The sequence below is a fragment of the Mauremys mutica genome, chromosome 26, assembly GCF_020497125.1.
Source record: "Mauremys mutica isolate MM-2020 ecotype Southern chromosome 26, ASM2049712v1, whole genome shotgun sequence".
In the NCBI taxonomy this organism is placed as follows: domain Eukaryota; kingdom Metazoa; phylum Chordata; order Testudines; family Geoemydidae; genus Mauremys; species Mauremys mutica.
This window is the reverse complement of record NC_059097.1, coordinates 9,758,710-9,784,740: the sequence shown is the minus strand read 5'-3', so window position 1 is coordinate 9,784,740 and position 26,031 is coordinate 9,758,710. Positions and strand designations below refer to the sequence as shown.

The window sequence follows — 26,031 nt, the reverse complement described above, 5'->3', positions numbered from 1 at the left end:
TGCCTTGCCTCCTGGGTCTGAATTAATGTCCCATTTCCCACTATCTGCTCAAAAGAAACAAGTTTCTAACCCAGGTGAGCAGAGTTAATTCAGTTCTCAGCTGGAATCCTTCACCCACATCCCTTAGGAGATACAGACGCTCTGTGACACAGACTGACTGGGGTTCATCTCTGCATGTCCCCAATGGGGAAGGAAAGACACTGACGGCGAAGGAAGATAGGCAGAAGGAGTCAAATTTAGGCGGTCCCCGGAGCCAGTTGATTGAGCGGCCCTGGAGTCAGCCACTGTGGCCACTGCAGAAGTCACAGAGGTTGCAGGAAGTCACAGAATCCATCACTTCCACCACCTCCGTGACAGATACGGAGACAAACCCTTCCCTGCTGTGACTGCAGTTCCTGGAAGGAAAGAGAAGAACAGAAAGTGAAGAGAGAAAGAAAAAGAGAGACTCCCTGTCACCTCTCTCTCTGCTGCCTCCCCCCTTGTATTCTGTAACCCCATCTCACTGGGTTCCCTGTGCTGGTGCCATGGGGGTGACACTAGAGTTCTGGGGATTTGGGGGGCTCTTCATTTCTCAGCATTTCACACAAAATTGTCTTTGGGCTGAAATTTCTCCTGTGAGGCCTCTCAGTCAGAGCTGTACCCCACCCCCTTCAGTGGGGTGTGTGTGTGTGTAAATTGCAGAGCAGGCAGAGAAGTCGCCCATAAAGGGTCATATTGTTCTGGTGACTGGTTCTGACCTGGGTCCCACGTCCTCTGACACAGGATCATGTGCAGAACATGGGAGCTCTGGCTTGTCCTAAATGCTGTAGAGTGTGAGTTCCTGGAAAGGGCAGGGGAGAGGGAGCAAGAGGAGAAAGGCAGAGACATTGGAGATGAGGAATTGGGGGGAGAAGAAGGAGAGAACAGAGAGACAATAAATGATTGAAGCAGAACAGGTGTCCCAACTCCATCTTGCTCATCACAGGTGTTCAGAGAGACAGGTAGTTGCGGGTTTTCCAGTGTCAAGTCTGAACTTTGATTCTAACAATGTGCGTTGAAATATCAAGGGGATCTCCACATACCTGATTTCTTCCCTCTCCCCTTTTTTAGTATTAATTTTTATTTTGACGTGTTTGGCTTAACCGTGATCGTCTCTTTCCCCACCTGTATTGCAATTTGGGGGTTATGTTTATTTTGCCTCCCTTTTGTTCATGTCATTATAATTGTAACAGCAAAGGAATCTGCAGGAGCAAAAACTGACTCAAAACTTCATTTCCCCACCATGCCGGAACATCATACAAACAGCTCACGCAGCTGGAATCATAACACGCAAGGCCAGGGGATGGGAGATGCAGGTTTCCAAGTGTTCTGTCTTTCTCAGATGACACATTCCAGCCCCTTGTGTGCCTCCATCCTGAATGACCTGCTGGACTTTGACACATTTATTGTTTCATTCTATAGATAATGTGATTGTAACACGATGTGACTGAAATTAAACCACTTCCAAATGAGGAAACAACAGAAGAGAAAAGCCATTATTGCATTGGCTGGGAATCAAACCCAGATGAATTGCTTGGAAGACATCTACACACACCACTATACCAGCAATGTATCTGGCAGGAAGAGCTTTCCTGCAGGCTGTGTGTGCTGGCAGAGGGAGTGACACATGACCATGGAGTTAGTGAGCAGGGTGGATGGGCTGGAAGCTGCCTGACAGCTGGGAGCAGAGTTACCATCCCAGAGTGACTGAAAGGGGGCAAAGGTGAAAACAGATCTCACTGGGAGCTGGCCCCACACCTGCCCCGCCCCTAGGAGAGGGGAACTGAAGCTCAACTTCAATCACAGAAAAATCTTCCCTGAGAAGGGGACAGCTTGTTTTAAAGACCAGGTTTGTGTTTGTTCCTGCTACATACGGAGGGGCTGGGTAGTGCTGATTCCAGCCCCCAGACTCTGGGAGGATAAGGAACAAATTCAGGCTGCCAGTGACCTGCAGGAGGGAGATGATCTTTTGACAGTGACGGACGCCTCGTCCTAAAGGCCTTTGTCTGCCCCCTCCTAGTGACTGTTTGGCACAGGAATGCAGCCCCCCATTCCTGTGTCTCTCCTGGGGAAATAATGTTTCTGTGCAAAACACCAAAGCTTTTAACAGAAAGGAAGAAAAGGAAATAGCCACATGATGGGACTAGAACATAAGGAATGAAACACAAGATCCTTCTCCATGTGCATTGACTTTTAACCTTGTTTGTGGTGGTGGTGTATCCATGTTGGTCCCAGGGGTCCTCTGGGGCGCCGGGCATTGGCCACTTTCGGGATAGTGGACTAGATGAACTGGTCTGACTCAGTGTGGCTGTTCTTATGTTCTAACTGCTGGTTATGGAAGAGACGACCTTCCAGGCTATACAGAACTGAAGAAGGGTGTGGGGTTATCTCCACAGCTTGTCTCTTTCACCAACAGAGGTTGGTCCTCTGCAAGCTCTTACCCTCACCTGCCTTGTCTCTCTTGGACTCTGAAAAGTGCTTTCTCTCCACTCCCTTTGGAGAGAAGTTAAGTTTCCCTTTGGGCAACTATCAGGCTGAAGCAATTGTATTGACTGTGACACTAGAATTGAAGATTTAATATTATAAATAAATGAGTCTAAACCTGAGGTTCTGGTTTTCACATTGGTTTTTCTAACTCAGTTCCCAATTCTCTTCTAGAAAGGCCTCCAGGCTGCCTGCCCAGCCCAGCAAAAGTGGCCAGGAGAAAGCCCACAATGCTGTTCTTTCAGGTAGTTGAAGGCTGCTATCAAACCCCCCTCACTCCGTCAGTCCCCAGTCTGTGGCAGTGCATAGGATTCCTCCGTCCTAAGTGCAAGACTCTGCACTTCTCCTTGTTGAACCTCCTCAGATTTCTTTTGGCCCAATCCTCCAATTTGTTTAGGTCGCTCTGGACCCAAACCCTGTCCTCCAGTGCTTGGATTCTTTATATGCTTTCACAGGGCTGGTCTACACTGGGGGGGGGATCAATCTAAGATACACAACTTCACCTACGTGAATAGCGTAGCTGAAGTCGAAGTATCTTAGATCGATTTACCTCTCGTCCTCATGGCATGGGATCGATGTCTGCGGCTCCCCGTCGACTCCACTACCGCCGTTCGCGCTGATGGAGTTCCGGAGTCGACGGGAGCACTTTCGGGGATCGATATATCACGTCTAGATGAGATGCGATATATCGATCCCTGAGAAATGGATCGCTACCCGCCGATACAGCGGGTAGTCTAGACGTACCCACAGAGCAAAGAGCACATGTTCCATGATTTCATAGGGCAGAGTTTTATGCTATAGGGAGCTTTCCCTGTGTGAATTTGACAGGTGGATCAACATAGAGACACATTGTGACCCTTCTCAGGGTGCTGAGGACTGTGAGTCTCTTGTTGCCACCTGCCACTAGGAAAAGGGAGTTTTCCATTTGGCAGCTGGATGTTAGTGACCAAACTCACCAGCCTGCTGGAACTCAAGGACCCTCCTCTGAGCTACAGCAGCCACCTTAACCCTTGAGTTCCTTCAATGTGTCCCCCTCTGGGGTCCAGTCTGGATCACCAGCTACTCAGTGAAATCCCAGATCCTCTCTTCCCCAAGTATCCCAGGTTACTAATTTTACTGTGGACCATTGCTACTGTATCTCACACAGCACCTGAGTACAGTTATCGAACAAGCAAAACATTTATTTCACAACGGATAGAGATTTAAACAAACGTGAGTGATGGAAACCAACTGTTAACTAAACAAAGGCATAAAATGATAGAATAGAAAGGGCAGCACAAAAAACAGAGAGAGGAACAATAAGATACTAAAAAGACAATGGTTGGAACTCTCCATTTTTCTTAGTCTTTGGATTGATGGGTACTAGAGCTGTAGCAATAGTTGAGGAACCAGGGTAAATTAAATCTAATTAACTTTTAAAGATTAGCCATCATTTCCTGTACGACTAACAAAACACAAAAAACAAGACAACTTTCAGTTTTCCAAAATAATTCAGATTATCACACAGTCTCTTACTCTTTAACCAATAACTTCACCTATAATTTCATTTTAATTGGTAACAATAACATATTCAAAGATCACAAATTCTTGTCATATATGTTAGTTTTCTTTTAATCCCCATTGCCAACAACTGAACCCTGGTTCTTTTTGTGGTTTGTCCCAACGTAGGTCCTAACCACTTCTGTGAGTTCACATATCTCAGGATCTTCTGCCATATGTGTTGGTAGAGGGGGTCCTTCTATGTCGGAATGTTTGCATCGTGGAGAAAAATACCTCTCTTTTCACACTTTTTAATCTTTCAAAGTAGGAGGAGGTAGAGAAGTAATGTAAATGCATAAAACACAAGATAAACCTCTCTGGTCTACACTAAAGATATTTTTTGGGATAACTATATTGCTTAGGGGTGTGAAAAATCCACACAGCTGAGCAACGTAGTTACACAGACCTAACCCCCTGTGTAGATAGTGCTACATGAGCGGGAGAGCTTCTCCTGCCAACATAGCCACCGCCGCTTGCGGGGGCTGAACTAATCAAGTCTGATGGGAGAAATCTCTCCCATTGGCTTAGAGCATCTGTAATAGCAGTGCTACAGCAGCGAAGCTACATTGGTGCAGCTGTGCCAACATCAGCTTAATTGTGTAGCCACAGCATCAGACACAAAACCATAGAATCAGGACTCAACATGCGTGTTTCCGGAAGTCTGAAATTGGAGGCTGACACATTTGTTGCCTCATTGGTTACCATAATTTCTACAGCCTGAAAGTCCTTGTTACCCAACCAGGCAACCAGTTTGGGATCCAGAGGGAAGGACTGTCCTATGAAGCACTCTCTCTTTGCATCCAAACAGGGAAGGATGACTGTTCTCAATCTAACCCTGGCATACTTTGGAAGTGTAATCAGTGACACTGAACTAGGAACTGGGTGTGGACTCTTTCAACCTCAGCTCTTTCCAAATCCTTGGTCTTGGATAGGGTAAAGTTACAGTTCTCTGAAGTAGAATCCTTTACAAAACCACTTAAAATCTCAGCAGTGTTAATGAGGAATGGCTTCCTGAAACATGCCCAGCTCTTCTTTAATTTGGTGGCACAGGTCCAGGGAAGGGACTGGATACAGGCCTGGATCAGAATCTTCGTTAGTTACCAGAGCTGGAGATTCTATTAAAAAATGGCTATTTTTCTGAAGCTATTACATTTTCAACACTGGTTTCATTTTATACACATCTTTAGCACCTACAAAGGATAAATTCGACAAAAACTCCACTTCTATTTCCTCAACATCTGTGTCATGAAGGGCAGCATTTCCCATACCATAGGATTAGCTAGGAGAGATCTTCTGTAGGGCCTGGGTTACAAATGCTTTGGGAACCAAACACATGGGCATTTTGCCTAGTTCAAAACCACTTACCATGGAATTCTCTTCCCAGATCATCGGAGACAATATTGCCTTAAACAACTGAAATACACTGTGATCAGATGCACTTCCTTCAGTTAGTTGGGGTTCTGCTGTTGTTCACCATTTCTGAGTGGAGATTTTAAATCACTGCTGTTTCTTTGTTAGCCTGTCCAGTAAATTAGAGAGTTCTCTCCTTTTGATAGAACTGCACTTCAACTTTCTCCATGTCATCATGGAGGGATGGGGAAAAAGCAAAGCTGAAATCATAAATGAGGACTTTAGCAAAGGGTCATTGTCTTAAATTCTTCAATAAATCTGAGCTGCACCCTATCAAACTGAACTAATATCCTACTGGGTGACCAAACAGCCTTCAGGAAAGATAGAAACCCACATCACATAGAGAGAATACATGACAAAGAAAGTGTCATGTGAAATTCCAGAGCAGGTTACATTTGATTATTCAGAATCAGGACAAGAGATTCTCCCATCACATTCTCCTCTCATCCATTCAAACCTGCTTCACTCATCCCTGTCTCAATAGTCAGTTATGTTATTTACAACATTTTTAGTATCCTAGCTGTCCCATAATGAGGGAAAAACAGCCACCTTGCCAGAAGTGGCTTTACAATAGATGGAACCTGGGATTTAAACTCCAAATACTAACACTGTATTTGGGATCCATTTGAATTCCCCTCCCAGGACTTTGACACTTTCATCTCCAGTCATAGCGACTCTGATATAGGATTAAAGAAGTCAATACATCATCTGCAAGCACAGACAACGGAGAATGCTTCATCACATGACACTTTGAGAAGTGGATGGATAGAATGTGACAAAGATAAACTCTACCTGGCTCAGGCAAAAGGTAACAGTTCTGCAGTGATGGGGAAGGAGGGAATCTCTGAGTCACTCCATCTCCTTCCAGTGTCACAGAAGTTGTAATTATACTTTTTTCCTGCCCCTGCTCCTCTTCATTTACATATAATTTGAAAAATTCCCAATATAACTGCTCTCCAGCACAACCCAGAGCAACGTGAGAACAATTGGCAAAGATACAATCTGTATCATTGGTGACTAACAATAACTTTGCAATAGGAGGAATGGTATAAACGTGATGCTCCCTGGTTCCGCATAGGAAGGGCACACTGAAATTACTTGTGGGACAATAGAAAGGACAAATAGGTCCATCTCAAAAGAGGGTGAACTGCAAAAGGCAAAAATGGGCCATTTATCTGGACAAGCTAAGGGATAACGGTGCTGCACACAGTTCAAAGAGCTTTAAAAGTTACTATGTGGGAATCAGGAAACGTATTAAAGAAAACAAAGTCTTGATAGCCCTAGAGATTTTTACAATGTTGATCTCCCTTGCAGATTCTCTGATGCCTAACATGGGCTGAGTGCCAAGAGAAGGTTTTCCCACACGCACTGCATACATAAGGCCTCTCCCCTGTGTGGATTCTCTGATGTCTAGAAAGGTCTGATCTCTGAGTGAAGCTTTTCCTACACTCACGGCATTCATAGGGCATCTCATCTGTGTGGATTCTCTGATGAACAGAAAGGGCTGATCTTTGAGTGAAGGTTTTCCCACACTCACTGCATTCATAGGGTCTTTCCCCTGTGTGGATCCTCTGATGTCTAGAAAGGTCTGATCTGTGAGTGAAGCTTTTCCTACACTCACTGCATTCATAGGGCCTCTCTCCTCTGTGGATTCTCAGATGAACAGAAAGGCTTGATCTGCGAGTGAAGTTTTTCCCACACTCACTGCATGTATTTTTTCTCTTTCGCCTGATGATTTCCTGCTGTGTTGTGGTTTCAATGAGGACCTTCTGAGTTCCCGAACAGGACATAAATTTATCCACTTTCTCCCCTGGCTGGTTTCCGTGATCTATTTCTGGTCTGTTTTGAATCTCCCAGGATTTTCTCTGCTTATGACTCCTGGGCACATTCCTTTTCGATCTTTGCGATAATGCTCTGTTTTTACCCACTGGCTCAACATTTTCAGGATGAGAATTCTGCTCCTCTTTCTCACATGCCATTGTATCACCTGCTGTGACAGAGACAGAAACCTCAAACAGAGATGGAAAGGAGAAGACCAAACAAAAACAAGTGCTGAAGACAGGTCAAATAAAAATCAGGAGCTGAACTCCCACAAACTCTTCCCCCAAATAGGAGAGAGGAGGGGGATAAATTCAGCCTTCACATCCCATCCAAATACGCAGGGGGAAGGGAGGAAGCTACTGCCTGGTGTCTGCTAGGATCTATAGGAAGCCATGAACTATATTTACCCTGAGGATATGACCCCTGCTAGGGACAATAATGAATGGAGAGACCTCCCAAGGGCTTTGTTGGGCATCCCAGATGTTTCCTTCAGGCACTTACAGATTCTGAGGTGGATTACTGTTTCCTCACCTGTGCAGGGAGATCGCAGGATCTCTCTTTCCTCTGAACCCTGGAGGTCTGGGACCCATGGCTCTTGTTCCAGCTGGGAAATCACATCACGCTGGAAAACTAGAAACCCTGCTCAGATGAAAGAAAACAAAGGAGTTCGGTTGATTTCATAAGACTTGGTCATAAAAAAACATTCTATTAATTTAACTTCAGTGTTTAGTGTAACCTGGTGGGCCAGGGGCAGTTCTTACTGAAAATGCCAAGATCAGGGCAGGCTGAAAAAGGGAGAGAAGATGCTCCCAAAACTGCTGGTTAACACTGAAGTTAAACTCACCGACCAGTCACCAACTGTGCTTCTGATCACCCACGCGGGTAATCGAGAAGCTGAAAAAAGAAATCACACGGCCCCCTTTATTCTATCCCAGTTCTCTGACTCATAATCAGCAACTAGGTCCAGTACAGTGAGAGCTTATTTAAAAACTCTGCTCACATAAACAAAGTGTTCCTCTGACCCCAAAGCGTCAGCCATATCACCAGGTCAGTATAGGTTTGGATATTACCCAAAATTCCATCCTTCCAGACAATCCTTTAGCATCTAAACTAAAGGTTTAAATGAAAGAAAGACAGAAAGAAGTTAAATGGGAACACAGTCAGATACATTCCAAAATGGATATATCAGGTTCTTAGCAGTATTGGTGAGTTGCTGGCTTGAAAGTCCATCTGGAACACATCCACAGCTTGGATGGGTCATTCAGTCCTTTGTTCCAGGGTTCAGTTTGTAGAGAAGTTGCTCCAGAGGTAGGAAGGGGGATTGAAGACAAAATGGAGATGATGCAGCTGCCCTTTACATTCCTTTTGTCATGTGGCCTGTACTTCCTGTGTCCCAAACACAAGGCATGGAAAAGCCTTGAAGTTCTCATTACACAGACATACCCCGGCATGTCTTGCTGACTCAATAGGTGTATCCCCTTGGTCCTTTCCATGGGCTCATTGTACAGTTGATGACCCTCAATGGGCCATCAAACAGGCTACGCAGTGTTGATGCCAAAATGTCTGGGGGTGTCACCCAGAAACACTGCACAAGTCTGGAAATACAGATATACACTACATATCTATAACTCACAATACAAAGGTGATACAAACATAGAAACAAAATTATTATATTATTATTATTGGCAAATCATAACATTTTCACTGACACCTTACATGGCATACCTAGCACGATTGATTGCAATTTTATCAGATTATATTATTATTTTATTATTAATACCAAAGAGTCTCACAATTCCATACAGTGTCACACTTGGTAAACCAGTGAATTCCCAGGACCAGTTCCCCAGGTCCTTGAAGATGCCGAACACTGTGCTTATGAGGGACTGAAATACCCACATATCTGCTGGGAACACACACACAGACACTGTGTCAATCTATACCCCTGTGTTCACTCTTCTAGAGAATTATAATCAATTTTGTACGCAGTATGGCTTGTGAGGTATCATTTGAAAATGCATAATCTACTGAATATTATCCTCCTGTTAAAATGTGTAGTAACACTGTATGTAAAGTTATGAGATTTTAGAGTATGAGATTACTGAAAAAGTTACAATTCTGGGGAACACCCACAGAGCAGTTCCTCAGAGACAGCAAGGCAAACAGCTGGTCAAACAGCCATTCTCCTGCAGGGGGAAGGTGTGAAGAAGACATTTACATTCCATCACAGGGACCTCCTGAAGCTGTTGTGGAAAACAACCACACGATTGATTTTGAATCAGCTCAGCCTGAGGCTCTTTTCTTGGTTAAAAGTGCGCAGGGGGCAACAGCTATTGGAATACTGTCCCCCTGAGCTAAAAATCACACAAGCCTTTTAAAGCTTAAAACCCCAAACAATGACACATACGTTGTACGTTAATTTCCTTATTTGGAATATATTGCAAAATATGATGCAGGTCAAAAGCAAGCTGAACAATCAGTTTTCCATATTCGGCCTTTCCTGTTATCGTTATTACACCTGGTAATATGGGAGCAAGACACTGCATGTCTCAAGAAATGTCACTACCAACCTAGGCCATTTTCACATGCTGGGTGCAATCCAGAGCAGTGAGGAGTTGTGTCATCTGGAATCGTGGGTGAGATTCAGTGTTCTGCTGCTGGAGATCCCCTGTCTGGATACCCTCAGCCAGCATTCAAGGACGCACAGAGTGTTTGTGTGATAAGTAAAACTGGACCAGCAGCTCTGACTCCAGCTGCCTGCTTGTTACACCCCAAGCACATTCTGGTTTGGGTAGAGAAGGCTCAGGGTTTGAGAGAAGGCCGGGGGTAGGAAGCTTCGGTTCGTTATGCTGTACCTAACCCCCAGTTTTACTTGAGTAAAGAGGAGCTATTTGACACTGTGTGATACTGCTCCTCTGCTGTGTTCCCGAAGTGTTCTGCAGCATGGGAGGGTCTGTGGCAGTGTGTGTGTCACTGGCATATTGGGGTGATGCAGAAACAGGACAGAGTAGAGGTGACATTGTGGGGCTGGCGTGAACCTTATCTCTTCATTTCCCCTTCCAAGAACCGAGGGGACAGGAACCCTTACCCAGCGAGGTCACAGTCTCATAGTTCTCCTGCATGACATCCCAGTAGAGGGCTCTCTGAGTGGGGTCCAGCAGAGCCCACTCTGCCCTGGTGAAATACACAGCCACCTCCTCGAAGGTCACCGGCCCCTGAAAGAGCAAGAGTCCAACACTCAGGACCTCTTTCCCCACTCACAGCCCCACCATTTGTGGCAGAGATGAGCGAATCAAATGGAAGCTCTGGGTGAAGCCCACTCAACAGAGTCCCACCCCCACCCCGCTCAGCGTATCCAGCAAATACCAGGTTGAGGGGACGAAGAGGGAGCCCCTTGTCTCTCCCAGCAGATCCATCACACCCCTACTGGCCACCGACTGATACAGGAGATGGAGCCCCTAGCAGGGTCCAGGGAGAGCTCCCTGGTAGGAAGCCCAATAACCTCCTCATTGTGAGGTGGATATGAAGGGAGAGGCAGCTCCAATAAGCCTGACTCATGGGTGCCCCCTTCATATCTCACAGCAGCCGCTAGTTAGTGAGCTCAGGCTCCAGCCCTGGGAGTCTGGTCAGTTTGACTAGCTCCATGTAGGTGGGCTATTTTCTTTCTTCACAAATTAGGGCATTTCTACCTCCCAACCTCCTGGGTCTGTTCCTAGAATCTAGGCCACTTATTAAATAACTGCCAGCAGGTTTGCTACACCCTGGCCTCCTCCTTTCCCCACGCTGTGAATTTCCTGCCCCGCTCCAACCTCCAAACCAGACTGTGCAAACCTTCCCATCTCCGGTGTATTTGCTCTCCCTCTCCTCCAGCAGGAACCCACCAGCAACCCCCCGACAATCTCTACCTGAGTTGGCTCCACTGCAGCCATTTCTCTTCCCTGTCCCACGTCAGGCTGGGATGAGCTGGAGCAAAACATGGACGCCATTCTGCAGCCTGTCTGGGGGAGAAGGGCAGTTGTGGGCGTCTCACAACCGGTTTTAGTTAATTTCACATCAGAATTCCCCCAGGTCCCTTCCCTGCAGACAGACACCCTAGATCCTGCCATGCTGGGAAATGCTCAATCTGTTTATTACACTGTAGATCTGGCCCCTCCTGCCAGGCTAAGCCCACAGAGACATTTATAACCTCCCTTCTCCCTCCCCTCACCCTGTAACAAGTCTTTGAACAGAAGGCTAGAAAAGAGCAGAACCAAAGGAGTCACTGTGGGGGATTCCCTCGGACACTGACCCCACGGCAGCCACACCCCAGCAGGGGGAATATGGAGTCAGGAACTGGCTTTTCCTCTGTCTGATCCTTGTTTTGTTCACTGGAAAGTGGTTCTGCCCAGGGATGCAGCAATACATGTGTCTGGGTGGACTAGAGAGCTGGAAATCTCTCCCCTCTCATTTCTCCCACTGCCCCTTTCAGTCTCTCCTTCCCCTGTCCTCTCTCCCTGCCCCTCTGGCTGGGACAGTCCCATTCCTTGGGCTTTGATCTCCCAGGGCTGGATTTTCTCCTGGCAATTGCTACTGGGAGGAGAAATGAGGAGGGGCTGTTTGTGCAGAGTCACTTTCTTGCCAGACCCCAGCACTTTCCCTGAGGTCTTTCAGTTACCTGGAGACTCTGGCTCAGAATTTAGTATTAACAGGGCTCAGGGCTGCCCTAGGGGGCTAGGACCAGCTGGAGAAAGTCATCCCCTGGGCCGGGCAGAGAAGCAGCTTTAATTAAGGTCACTTCCCAGCACAGAACCCCACTGGGGGAGCAGCAGCTGCTACGCCTGGTCTCCCAGATCACAATGGAGGCTGCAGCCTCTGACCCAGGAAGCTGAACCCCAGTATCCTGAGCAGAGAGGGACAGAGCGTTTGAGCAGCTTCCCTCCTTTAGCTCTCTGGGGAGAGCAGCTAATGAGAGCCCCTCCTCACAGGGAGAATTGCTGATCTCATTAGCCCCACTGTCGATCCGGAGTCACTCCTTGTCTTTCCATACAGTGACTCTGGATTAACAATGGTCTCAATGAAACCAGAGTTCAGATAGAACGCTGTGGAAGAGACCATTGTGCGGCAGTGCTGACCCCCCTCCCACCTCCCTCATCCCCCAGATCCAGGACAAGGACTGGACAATGGACTGGACAATCTAGGACAATGGAACTGGAAGTTCCTCCAGTTTTCAAGAGGGGAGAAAAGCAAAAATCTGTGATTTCACCTCACAGTGTTTCATTGCATCCGAAGAAGTGAGCTTTAGCTCACGAAAGCTCATGCTAAAATAAATTTGTTAGTCTTTAAGGTGCCACAAGTACTCCTGTTTTTTTTGCGGATACAGACTAACACGGCTGCTACTCTGAAACCAGTGTTTCATTAGTGGCTAGAAAGTTATCACGGTGACTGGGCCTGGCCGGGGAATGTCGGGCAGTGCTTGGAGCCAGGATACTGGCATAAGCTAATCACGGAGAAGAACAGGGGTCAGGAGCAGCCCCAGAGCCCCAGCCAGCCCCCCTCCCAGATATTCCCTGGGACCCAGCCCCCAGAGTCTGTGGCCAGGAACCTCAGATACCCCTCAGACCCCCACCGGCCAGACAACCCCCACCAGACCTTCATTGCCAGGTTGGGAATCCCAAAAGGTTCCCCCCACCAAGAGACCCCAACAGCCAGAGACCCCCCCAAAAGGGACCCCCACTGGGAACTCAGTCCCTCACTGCCTGCCTAGGATCCCCCCCCCGCCCTCCAGCAGGATCTGCCCTGCCCTTTGCCTGGCACCCCCTCCTCCCCCCTGCGGGATCCCCTGATGCTTTGCAGGGGCACCCCCTGGCCTAGCGCCGGGGATTCTCCCACACACACTCTGTGCACTGGGCAGGGCAGCGATCCCAGGAGTCTGCGGGGGAAGCCCAGACAGAGCCCCTGGCACAGCACCAGGCTCCCTCTAACCCCCTGTCCCGCCTCCCCAAGAGACGCCCACCCCGGCTGTTCTGCAGCCAACAGGCCCCCAGCGAAACCCCAAATCTCCAGAACCCACAGCCTCAGGGCTGGGCACATCACAGCCACCCCCTGAAACCCCAAATCTCCAGAACCCACCAACCTCACTAGGGTACCCCCTGCCCAGCCACCCAGAGGCCTCCCCCCACCACAATCCCCCTTCAGCTGCTATCTCCCCCCACAGCCCCACCCCCACCCCGCAACACTGTTACCTCACAGTGCCTGAGAAGTGGATAGAAAGTGACCACCGCCCCCTGCTGGCCAATCACACAGGCAGAGGGAGCCCTGGGGGATGTCTCTTGAACAGGAGAATGGAAGGCCTGGAGGGACAAAATAGGTAAGAAATTTCCATGGCCTGTCACTAGCAAATAATGGCCACCATGGATCCACCCCAGAAGTGGCTGCATCTTAGCACTGCCCAGTCACACAGAGGCCACCAGATCATGCCAATAGCCGGGGGCAGGATTGCTCTGGGCCACTGAAATGTTACAGGGAGTTGGTGAGTGAGCTCAGCCTTGCATCCATCCCTGATGTTTCATGGACTAACAGCAGCAGCGTAAAGAAAGAGCCGAGCCAATATCTCACTCTCAGAGGGGAAGGTGGCCACGTCCCCTCTGTGACCTCCAGGGGAATAAGGCAGCGCTTCAAAGGAAAACGTTAGAAGGTGCAGGGGAGAAATAGGAAAGGAAAACGCCCCTTTTCTCAGGAGATACAAACTCGACTCCCTCCTGTCTCTATCACCAGTGGATTTAGCCTCCCTCCTTGTGAGCTGTCAATACAATAAAGAGGCAACAAGGTGGTTTGGCACAAACAAAGGTCAGTGTAGTCAGGGTAAAGGTACAGAAAACTGGGGGAAGAAGGGAAAATGCAAACTTAATGAATCCAATCAAACAGCGACTGGCTTCGGGAGCTTAACACTCAGGCCCAGAAACCCTCCCTTGGAAACCGGAAAACACTAAACGATGTCCAAGCACAGAAACCTTTCCCCCCTGTGCAGGTGCAGCGGGTCCCACGGGCCGGCGCGAGGCCCAGGACCTTCCACTCTCCGGCTGGTTTAGAGCCGTTGAGGAGGAGCACTGGGGAGTCCAGATGACGGGTGGGTTTCGTCGCTGGCTGGGAGGCCCTGTGGGAGGCTGGACACCAGGGATGCAGGATGGCAGGAATGGGGGTGACAGGCCTCCTGTTCCTCAGTCTCACGGCGGGACCGAGGGGGTTCGTCACTCTCCGGCTCGGGAGCGCTGGGAAGATCCGACCGTGGACGGGCCGTCGCTGTGGGGGGACGGCCCCGCGCAGGCCCTGAACACGTCCTTATATCACTTCTGTGGCGGGAAAAGTGCTGAGGAGATGGAACGCTGAGGGCTGGTTTTGGCGGGAAAAACCGGTTTGGACTGGTTTGAGCCTGTGTCCTGATGGTAAACAAGTCCCCTCTCAGAGATGGAGTCCAGGGGTCAATAGTTCATATGCTCCAGATTGGATCTTATTTTAAAGCCAGTGATTTAACATAAGAACATAAGAATGGCCATACCAGGTCAGACCAAGGGTCCATCTAGCCCAGTATCTCTCTACCGACAGTGGCCAATGCCAGGTGCCCCAGAGGGAGTGAACCTAACAGGCAATGATCAAGTGATCTCTCTCCTGCCATCCATCTCCATCCTCTGACGAACAGAGGCTAGGGACACCATTCTTACCTGGCTAATAGCCATTTATGGACTTAGCCACCATGAATTTATCCAGTCCCCTTTTAAACATTGTTATAGTCCTAGCCTTCACAACCTCCTCAGGTAAGGAGTTCCACAAGTTGACTGTGCGCGGCGTGAAGAAGAACTTCCTTTTATTTGTTTTAAACCTGCTGCCTATTAATTTCATTTGGTGACGCCTAGTTCTTGTATTATGGGAATAAGTAAATAACTTTTCCTTATCCACTTTCTCAACATCACTCATGATTTTATATACCTCTATCATGTCCCCCCTTAGTCTTCTCTTTTCCAAGCTGAAGAGTCCTAGCCTCTTTAATCTTCCCTCATATGGGACCCTCTCTAAACCCCTAATCATTTTAGTTGCCCTTTTCTGAACCTTTTCTAGTGCTAGAATATCTTTTTTGAGGTGAGGAGACCACATCTGTACACAGTATTCGAGATGTGGGCGTACCATGGATTTATATAAGGGCAATAATATATTCTCAGTCTTATTTTCTATCCCCTTTTTAATGATTCCTAACATCCTGTTTGCTTTTTTGACCGCCTCTGCACACTGCGTGGACATCTTCAGAGAACTATCCACGATGACTCCAAGATCTTTTTCCTGACTCGTTGTAGCTAAATTAGCCCCCATCATGTTGTATGTATAGTTGGGGTTATTTTTTCCAATGTGCATTACTTTACATTTATCCACATTAAATTTCAATTTACTTCATAAACATCTTATTAACCAACTAACTGAACATATTGAACAGTTTATACTTCTCACACCTAACAGTGTTTGTCCTCCAGATGTGTTTACAGGTGTTGAGTTGTGGGGGAGAGAGGCCAATTCATGTCTCTACCCCCCCTTTCATAGTTTCTTCCAACTGGCTAGGAAGTACCTTTGCTAGGATGTGAGTAAAGCAGTGCCCATTGTCGCTGTGCTATCTCGGAGAAGTCTGCATTGTACCCGGTTCCTGGGATAGTCCTTGGGAGTGTGGATCCCTTTAATGGGCCAGCAGTGAGTCTGGCTCCTCCATTGTCACACCTGAAAGGCTGGTGGTGGGCATTTCCCAACCTCATCTCAGTAACACACACAGAGCAAAACTTCCCAACCAATGCTACACACACAATCCAACCCAATATTAAGGTTCAACAGACCAAGACTTTTGAAATGATACCTCACCAGGCAGACTTTGTACAAACCGTATCATCATTGTATGAGAGTGGTGAATATGGGGCTTCCAGGGTGCTGCTTTGAGCACAGCATGCCACCCCTGGGCTGACATTGCAATGGAGACGTACCCTTAGAGTCCATCTCTCCTGGGATAAAGATGGCAGCATGGCTGGCCTGGACCATCTGACGTGGGCTCATGGAGCTAAAGCTGAGAGGCTAAAAACTGTGGTGCAGATATTTGTGTTCGCACTGAAGCCTGGGTTCGGAAACCCTCATCCCTCGTGGGGGTCTCAGAGGTTGGGCTCAAGTCCATCTGTCTGCACTGTAATTTTATAGTCTTGCAGCCCAAGCCCCATAACCCTGAGTCAGCTGACCCGGGCTTTGCGACAGGTGTCCTGGGTGTGTTAATCGCAGTGTAGACATAACATTAGGCTACGTCTCCAGTGCAATGAAACACCCATGACTGGCCCATGTCACATTAATCAGGGTCATGCGGCTTGGGCTGTAAAGTTGCAGTGTCCGTGTCTCGGCTCAGGCTCAGTCCCCTGCTCCAGGAGCCCAGAAGGTTGGGAGGGAGTTTAGCAAGTGGAAATGGTAAAACCGCAGGGGAGTATTACCCTGGACTCATGGCATTTCTCCATTGGTCTGTCTGCTCTGGGGCAGGGACAGAAACACGTCCTGCTGCTTTTGTTATTTCAAAGGGCGGTTTAGGATTTTCATTCTCATACACGATGCACAAAGCAGGACTCAACCCTCGGCATAAACTAAACGAGCTGCCCACAGATTCTGGCAGCCACAATGAGCATTTGGTGTGAGAGCTCAGACCTGCCCCTGTCCCAGAGGGACGGGGTCGTCTGTGAGGGGACTGGACCACTGACCTATCAGCTCCTAACTCCCAAACTTTCAGTAACTCTATCATCAGTGTCTGTGAGCGTAATTTAAACCATAAGAAAAACCACACTAGGCTAGACCGACGGTCCATCTAGCTCTGAATCTTGTCTTCTGACAGTAGCCAGTACCAGGTGCCTCAAAAGCAACTCAGTAAGGCACCACTGGAACTTGAACCCAGGATCTCCTGCATACAAAACACTGGTTTTAGCCAGCTAAGCCATGGTGCCTACAGCTGCTGAAGGGATCATGTCTGCACACACCTGACTCTCTGCCAACCTCCATCTGGGCGTGACAAGCTTTGCTGGTGTTTGGATTCAGTAAAGCAGAGGAGCAGGTGAAGTTTTACTCCCAAGGTTCTTTGGACAGATCTACACTACAAAATTAGATCGGTGTAACTACATTACTCAGGGGTGTAAAAAATTTACCTCCCTAAGCAATGCAGTTATATCAGCCTAACCCCGGTGCAGATAGCGCTGTGTCAACAGGAGGGCTTCTCCCATCAACATAGCTTGGGGAGGGGCTTGGTTAGTGAAGATGAAGAGAATAGGTGGCCCATGGCTCTTGCATTTAGGGAGGCTGGGTGTGAGCGCTGGAAGCTCCCTGGAAGTGGGGGGCCCATTGGTGCCCAGACCATGGCACTGCCCCCACCCTTCTCTCTCTGAGGCCCCACCTGTGCTCCCCCCTTGCTCCTATTTGGCCACTTCCCACCCCCCGCTCTTCCTCTTTGGCTGAGGACTGCTGATCCACCTTTCGCTCGCTCCTCTCCTCCCCCAAGGCCTTCCTGCCTCCTGCTCATGCCTCTCCACCCGCTACCACAAGGTCTGCCCACCAGCCGCCACCTCCCTGACCCGTCCCTGCAACCCACCCTGCCCACCACCCACACCTCTCTGCCTCTCCCTTGAGACCTGCCCTGCCCACTGCCCCCACCTCCGAGACCTGCTCTGCCCACCGCTCGAAACTCTCTGCCCCTCCCCTGAGACCCACCCTGTCCACGTCTTTCTTCGGTCGTCTGTTGTTATTCCATGAAGCATCAAGAATGGAATAAAAAGCTGAGTTTACTCCAGGGTGAGGAAACAAAGAAGCCACCAACCCCCCGGCATTGCTGCTTTAGTTAAAGTGTTTAGTTAAAACAGCTATTGAATGTCCTCCCTATGCCCCTTGTGTCCCCAGAGCACATCCATGCTAGCAGTTGGTGGATGGCAACAGAGAGTAGTGCACTGTGGGCAACTATCCCACTGTGCAACTGGCTGCAGGGTGTTTTGGGAAGGGTTTGCAATGCCTCACGGACTGGTACAGCATCACATGATGCAGGTTTCTCTATCCCACCGTTCCACGGGCCTCTTACTAGATTGCCAGCTGCTTTTCAACTGCGGTGTGCGTGGCGGGGTAGAGACTGTTTGTGTTCCGGGGAGAGACAGTGAGTGTGCTGGGGAAGAGTGAGTGTGTTGAGCTAGGTAGGAGCGGATCATTATTATCCCTACTCGAAAGAGAGAGAAGCTCAGGCTGAGAAAGGAGAATTGACTTCTCTTAGGTCACACAGCCAGTCAGGGGCAGAGCTGGGAATAGGACCCAAAAGCCCTGATTTTCAATCTAACCATCGGATCTTGAATTTCATACACTGAATGACCTGAATAACGTGCTGACAGATGAGCTCCAGACCAACAACAGTGCACATGAATTATTCAGCAAGTATTTGAGAACTGCAACATTTGAGAGAATCATGAACTGCTCAGAGACCATTAATGTAGAGAAGCAGCAAAATTCATCAAACACAGAACTGGTTCTGACTTATTTCCTTGGTCTTAAAAGAGACCAACAAGGACCTGAGTCTCCTCCCTGTCAATAACCCCCTGCTCAGCCAATCAGGGTAGAGACTGAGGGCGGGAGGCTGAGGGTTCTCACCAGAGAGCCCAAAGGATGGCCCAGGTCACTGGTGGGGATCACTGCCCGAGCACTATTTCAGCCCCCCAGTTTTGGGTGGACCTCCCACAGTGGGAGCTGCAGAGCACTGCCCCGCAACACACACACACACACACCCCTACCTCCTGGTGTTGGGAGGAGAAAAGGAAAAAGGACAAAAGAAGCAAGACACAAAGAGAAAGGAGGAAGGGAGGGAGGGATGGAGGAAAAGGGGAAACAAAAAGGACAAACCCCAATGTCCCCAGTGATTCTAAGGGACAAAATCCCAGGTGCGCAATAAAATTCTGCCTCCTTAAGCTCGTGTTTTCCATGCCTAGAATACAACTCTCACCAGCTGGATCAGACCGAACAGGTTTCAAAGCTCCAGGAGGCTCTTACCTTCTAAACAGGGACGGCTGTTTTCTAGTAAAATCACTAAAAGGGAAGGAGAAAACTCGAAAGAGGTTCCTCCTGGCGCTCACGTCCGTGAACCCAAATACTCTCTCAGTCCTCAAAGAGAGACCTGGAGAAGGAGACTTGCTGGAGCAAAGCCACAGGGGTCTCTGAGGTTTCCCTGGCCCCTCGCCCCTGTCCTGCCTGCCTGATGTCAGCATCTCTCTGTGAGGTCACAACCTCCCCACCACCTTGGACCAATAGGCTGAGGTCCTGCAAAAGGCCTTTGTGATGTCACTGCCACACGCCTCCCTTGCTGTGCCAATGTCCTGCCCCTGGCCAGGCACTTTGGAGGTTTGACCTACTCCCTGTGGATCACCCCACTCAAGAAGCGTTCGTTCTAGGCAGCAAGCCGGCTAGACAGGAAAACCTCAGACGCTGCTCCCAATGCTACACTCAGTTTGCCAGAAATTAGTCGACTTTATAGCCAGAAGAGACCATTAGAGCATCTAATCTGACCCCCTGCATATCACAGGCCCCCTGTATGACACAAGAGCTACTTGGGTCTGTTCCTAGAATGGAAGCTGCATATTGAACAAGTCCCAACAGGTTTGCTACACCCTGGCCTCCTCCCATTCTCCACCCTGGGAATTTTTTGGCAAACTCCAACCCCCAAACCAGGCTGCCCAAGCCTCCCACCTCCGGTGCATTTGCTGTCCCTCCCCTCCAGCAGGAACCCACCAGCAACCCCCCCATAATCCCTACCTGAGAAGGCTCCACTGCAGCCGTTTCCCTTCCCTGTCCCATGGGAGGATGGGACAAGCTGGAGCGAAACATGGACGACATCCTGCAGCCTGGCAGGGCGAGAAGGGCAGTTGCGGAGGTTTCAGAACAGGCTTTAGTTCATGTCACATCACGATTCCCCCAGGATCTTTCCCTGCAGAGACACAGCCTAGGCTCAGCCATGCTGGGAACATGCTCCATCTCTTTATTGCCGGGGAGACCTGGCCCCTCCTGCCAGGCTAAGCCCACAGGGAGATTTTTCAGCCTCCCCAGTAATAAAGTCTCTGAAGAAAATGCTGGAAAGGAGCAGAACCAAAGGGGCTGGGCAGGCTCCATAGGGACACTGGCTCCTCCCTTCCCCTCCTCTGCGGCCATGTCCTGTCGCTGGCAGAGATCGGCCCCCCCATCTCCCCCCCAGAGGCAGCCGTGTCTGCGGGCTCCCCCAGCCAGCACCTACTAACCCCCACCCACGCTGGGGGAGTGACACAGGACAGCAAATTCCACCCACCCAAGGACAAATTGCTGCAGATAAACGGGCTGGGTTCACATCCCAAAGCTGAGCAGAATTTAAGAATTACAGAGAAAATAGGGAAAATGAGAGACTAGAGAGTCAATAATTTTAGGGAAAACGAGGGAATATCCTTGGATTTTCTAGCCACATGTGGGGAGGGGAGAGAGAAGGGGAAGAACCAGAGAGAATTGTTATCTGGTTTTGAGACGGAAAGAAATGGCACAAACAGGAAAAGGATGCGAGTAGCTCACCCCCGTGACCATAGGCGTGCGCAGCACATTTCATTAGGGTGTGCACCCAGGGAGCCCCGCCCTAGCCCCACCCCATCCACTGCCTCCCACTTCCTGCCCCCTGGCTGCCCCCCTCAGAACCCCCAACCCCCCCTGCTCCTTGTCCCCTGACTGCCCCCTCCTGGGACCCTGCCCCTAACTGCCCGCCAGGACCCAACCCCCTATCTGAGCCTCCCTGCTCCTTGTCCCCTGACTTCCCCCTCCTGAGAGCCCCCCACTGTAACTACCTCCCTAGGACCCTACCCCCTACCTGTCCCCCTGACCCTTATCCACACCCCCACCCTGAGACAGACCCCAGGGACTCCCACACCCCATCCAACCGCTCCCCACCCCAACAGGACCCCGACAACTCCCGACCCATCCAACTCCCTCTGCTCCCTGCCTGCCCCGACCCCGCTCCACCCCCTGAACCCTCAACCCATCCAACCCTCCTGCTCCTTGTCCCCTGACCGCCCCCTCCACAGGCCCCCCCACCGCTACGCACCCCCCCCACTATCCAACCCCCCTCCCCACCTCCTGGCAGCTCTGTCTAGTGGCTGCTCCCACCCACACACTCAAAGTGGCGGAGGAGGTTCCCTCTCCTCCGGGGGGAAGGTTGCCTAGTGGTTAAGGCACAGGACTCAGGCGTTCTGGGTTTGAGTCTCTGCTCTGCCACAGACTCCCTGCTTAGCCTTGGGAAACTCACTTCACCTCCTTGTGCCCTAGATCCCGCCTGCCCAATGGGGCCAACACTGATCCTGCCTCCTGGGCTAAATCCATCCATGGCTGGGTGATGGGGGGGGGGGAATGGAGATACCAACATGGGGAGATTTGGGCTGATTTTCTCCACAGCCGGAGAGTGGGAGCCAGCTCCACAGGGGGGATGGGAGCGAGAGGGACTCAGGCCAGCTCCACACAGAGGGGGGGTCAGGGCTTCAGCCCTGCAACTTCTGCCACTAAGGTGGCTGGGGCTCCCGAGCCGGGGACTTCAGCCCCACATCTTCTGCCAGAGCCCGGGGTTCTCCTGCCTGCCCCAGGGTGGCTCCTCCCCCCCCCGTGTAGCTCCCCCCTCCAGTGCAGCTCCTGCCCAGCAAACAGCTGATCGCAGCTGCGCCCAGGCCGCCCCCAGGGAAAAGCTCAGCGCAGGAGGCGCCACAAGCTACCGGCAGCGGGTCATTCCCGGGGGGGGCCGAGCACCCGCCTGCAGCCGCCGCAGCCTCCTCTCCCCCCCCCAGAGCCCCCACGGGAGGGGGGGCAGCCTCCCCAGCCGGGGCTCAGGGCATTGGGGTGCCAGGGCTCCCCCCATGCGCACGCCTGGGCCCGGGACACTCACACACACACTCTGCCCCGGGGCTCCCCTGGTGCCCAGAGACCGATCAACCCCCCCACCTGCCCCGCCTGCAGCTCCGGCCTCTCCCCTCCCCTCCCGCCAGCCGCACCCAGGGGAACCCCGGGCCCCAGGCTCTGTCCCCACCTGGAGCCCAGCGGGGCCGGGGGCAGCTCCTGCTGCAGCTGAGAACAGCGGCTCCGCTCCGGCCCGGGCGGCTCCAGCGCTGCCGGCAGCACGTGGCCACCAGGGAGCAGCTGCTGGGCCCGGGCTCCTGTGTCACAATGTGCCAGAGCCCCGCCCCCAGGAGCTGCCCCGCCCCCGGGCTGTGCCAGAGCCCCGCCCCCAGGAGCTGCCCCGCCCCCGGGCTGTGCCAGAGCCCCGCCCCCAGGAGCTGCCCCGCCCCCGGGCTGTGCCAGAGCCCCGCCCCCAGGAGCTGCCCCGCCCCCGGGCTGTGCCAGAGCCCCGCCCCCATGAGCTGCCCCGCCCCCGGGCTGTGCCAGAGCCCCGCCCCCAGGAGCTGCCCCGCCCCCAGGCTGTGCCAGAGCCCCGCCCCCAGGAGCTGCTCCATGTTGGGTCTCTGGGATTTGTTGGACCCAGCACCCCCCCCCGCACCTCCAGCTGCTCCCTTCCTGTGTCTGCAAACACCCCCCGGGTGGGCTGCAGCGCTCGCTGGGGCTGGCTCCAGTGGCTGAAGTTGCCTCCATCTCTGCTCACCGGGGGGGAGGCACAAAGAGAGGAGATGGGCCCAGGGTGTGAAAGCAGAATCAGGGGGCAGGGAAAGAAGGACTGTTTGGAAAGGTGGGTTTTTGCGGGGGGGGGGGGAGGGGTGATCCAGATGGAGTCAGAAGTAGTTGGGCAGCAGAGGCTCAGGGAAATTGAGGGGAACCCCCTGGGTGTCCCAGTGTTAGCCAGGGATTGTACAGCACCTAGCGCAATTTGGGGTCCCAGAGCCATAACTAGCTATTTTTGCACCCAATGCAAAAATATAAAATTGCGCCCCCCATAGGGGAAAGGTGGGGGAGGGGGAGCCCAGGGCTGGGGCAGCACAGGGTGGGGGAGCACTGGTGGGGAGGGGGAGCACAGAGCTGGGGCAACGTGGGGCGTGTGTGGGGGAGAGCCCACGGCAGGAGGGTGCAGGACAGGGGGGCAGAGCCCAGGGCTAGGGTGGCAGGGGTGTGTGTGTGTGTGGGAGAGCCCAGGACTGGGGCAGCAGGGGGCTGTGGGTGGGGGGAGGCCCAGAGCGGGGGCAGCAGGGGGTTCAAATGGGGGGGGGAGCCCAGGGGTTGGGCAGCAGGAGGGTGTGGGTGGGAGCAGCTAAATTTTTTTTTCCTTTGGGTGGCAAAAAAACCTAGAGTCAGCCCTGCCACCACCCACCGTGAGGTAGGTAGGAAAGGATCATTATTATCCCTACTCGAAAGAGGGAGAAGCTGAGGCTGAGAAAGGAGAATTGACTTGTCTCAGGTCACACAGCCAGTCAGGGGCAGAGCTGGGAATAGGACCCAAGAGCCCTGATTTTCAATCTAACCATCGGATCTTGAATTTCAGACATTGAATGACCTGAATAAAGTGCTCTGATGAGCTCCAGACCAACAGTGCACAGGAATTATTCAGCGAGTATTTGCTCAGAGACCATTAATGCAGAGAAGCAGCAAAATTCATCAAACATAGAACTGGTTCTGACTTATTTCCTTGGTCTTAAAAGAGAAAAACAAGGACCTGAGTCTCCTCCCTGTCAATAACTCCCTGCTCAGCCAATCAGGGTAGAGACTGAGGACGGGAGGCTGAGGGGTCTCACCAGAGAGCCCAAAGGATGGACCAGGTAACTGGTGGGGATCACTGCCCGAGCTCTATTTCAGCCCCACATTTTTGGGTGGACCTCCCACAGTGGGAGCTGCAGAGCCCTCCCCGCAAAACACACACACACACACACACACACACACACACACACACACACACACACACACACACACACACACCTCTCCTGCTGTTGTGAGGGGAACAGGAAAAAGGACAAAAGAAGCAAGAGACAAAGAGAAAGGAGGGAGGGATGGATGGAGGAAAAGGTGAAACAAAAAGGACAAACCCCAATGTCCCCAGTGATTCTAAGGGACAAAATCCCAGGTGCAGAATAACATTCTGCCTTCTTAAGCTCGTGTTTTCCATGCCTAGAATTCAACTCTCACCAGATGGATCAGACTGAACAGGTTTCAAACCTCCAGGAGGCTCTTACCTTCTAAACAGGGACGGCTGTTTTCTAGTAAAATCACTAAAAGGGAAGGAGAAAACTCGAAAGAGGTTCCTCCTGGCGCTCACGTCCGTGAACCCGAATACTCTCTCAGTCCTCAGAGAGAGACCTGGAGAAGGAGACTTGCTGGAGCAAAGCCACAGGGGTCTCTGAGGTTTCCCTGGCCCCTCGCCCCTGTCCTGCCTGGCTGATGTCAGCATCTCTCTGTGAGGTCACCACCTCCCCACCACCTTGGACCAATAGGCTGAGGTCCTGCAAAAGGCCTTTGTGATGTCACTGCCACACCCCTCCCTTGCTGGGCCAATGTCCTGCCCCTGGCCAGGCACTTTGCAGGTTTGAGCTCCTCCCTGTGGATCACCCCACTCAAGGAGCGTTCGTTCTAGGCAGCAAGCCGGCTAGACAGGAAAACATCAGATGCTGCTCCCAATGCTACACTCAGTTTTTCAGAAATTAGTCGACTTTATGGCCAGAAGAGACCATTAGAGCATCTAATCTGACCCCCTGCATATCACAGGCCTCCTGTAGGACACAAGAGCTACTTTGGGGGCAAACACATTCCAGAAAGGCATCTAGTCTTCATGAAATGACATCAGGAGATGGAGAATCCACCACTTTCCTTGGTAGCTTGTTCCTGTGGTGAATCATCCTGACTGTTGAATATTTGTGCCTTAGTTGTAATAGGAATTTGTCTCTTTTCACCTTCCAGAGATTGGGTCTTGTTATGCCTTTCTCTGCTCGATTCAAGAGCCCTTTAATACCCAATCTTTTCTCTCCATTAAGGCACTTCAACGCTTCAATGAAGTCACCTTTCAATCTTCTTTTGATCAGCTAAACAGGTTGAGCTCTTTCAATAGCTCCCTAGAAGGCATTTTTCTCCAGTCCTCAGAACATTTGGTGGCTCTTTGCTGCCCCAGCTCCAATTTCACAACATCTTTTTCAAATGAAGACACCAAAACTGGAGGCAGTTTTCCAATATCAATCTCACTGATGCTGTGTCACCTCCTGTGACGTTACTGACATAATCTGTAACCGTGTAGATCACTGTTGCAACCACTGTTCTATATTTGCAGCCAATATTGTAGAAAGGTTGTCATGTAAGAGGTCTATGGAGAGGTTCTGATTGGCTGATTATAATTATGCTATCTCTAGATTTCTGTCATTTTTTGTAGTTGACATTATGAATATTAAGTATCAGAGAGGTAGCCGTGTTAGTCTGGATGTGTAAAAGCAGCAAAGAATCCTGTGGCACCTTATAGACTAACAGATGTTTTGGAGCATGAGCTTTCGTGGGTGAATACCCACTTTATTGGATGCAACAAATTCAATATTATTAATATTGGCTCTATGCTGCCCGTATTTCAAACTTGTGCTCTGCTTCTGGGGAACACCCCAGACAAGTTGGTGTCAGTTCTGCCTAGCCTGCTTGATGGCCCATTAAGGACCATCAGCTACACAATCGACCCATTGAGAGAAGGCAAATACGCCTTGTGACTCAGCAAGGTCTGCAGGGACCTGCCTATGGAGAGAACTCTAAGGTTTTTCTATGGCACATGCTGGATAGAGTGTCCTTGGG

At 50.8% G+C, this 26,031-nt stretch overlaps 1 pseudogene; it reads right to left on the bottom strand.

Moving 5' to 3' along the window:
• LOC123356633 overlaps nt 1-26,031 on the bottom strand; it is a 584,020-nt pseudogene that overhangs the window by 397,968 nt on the left and 160,021 nt on the right.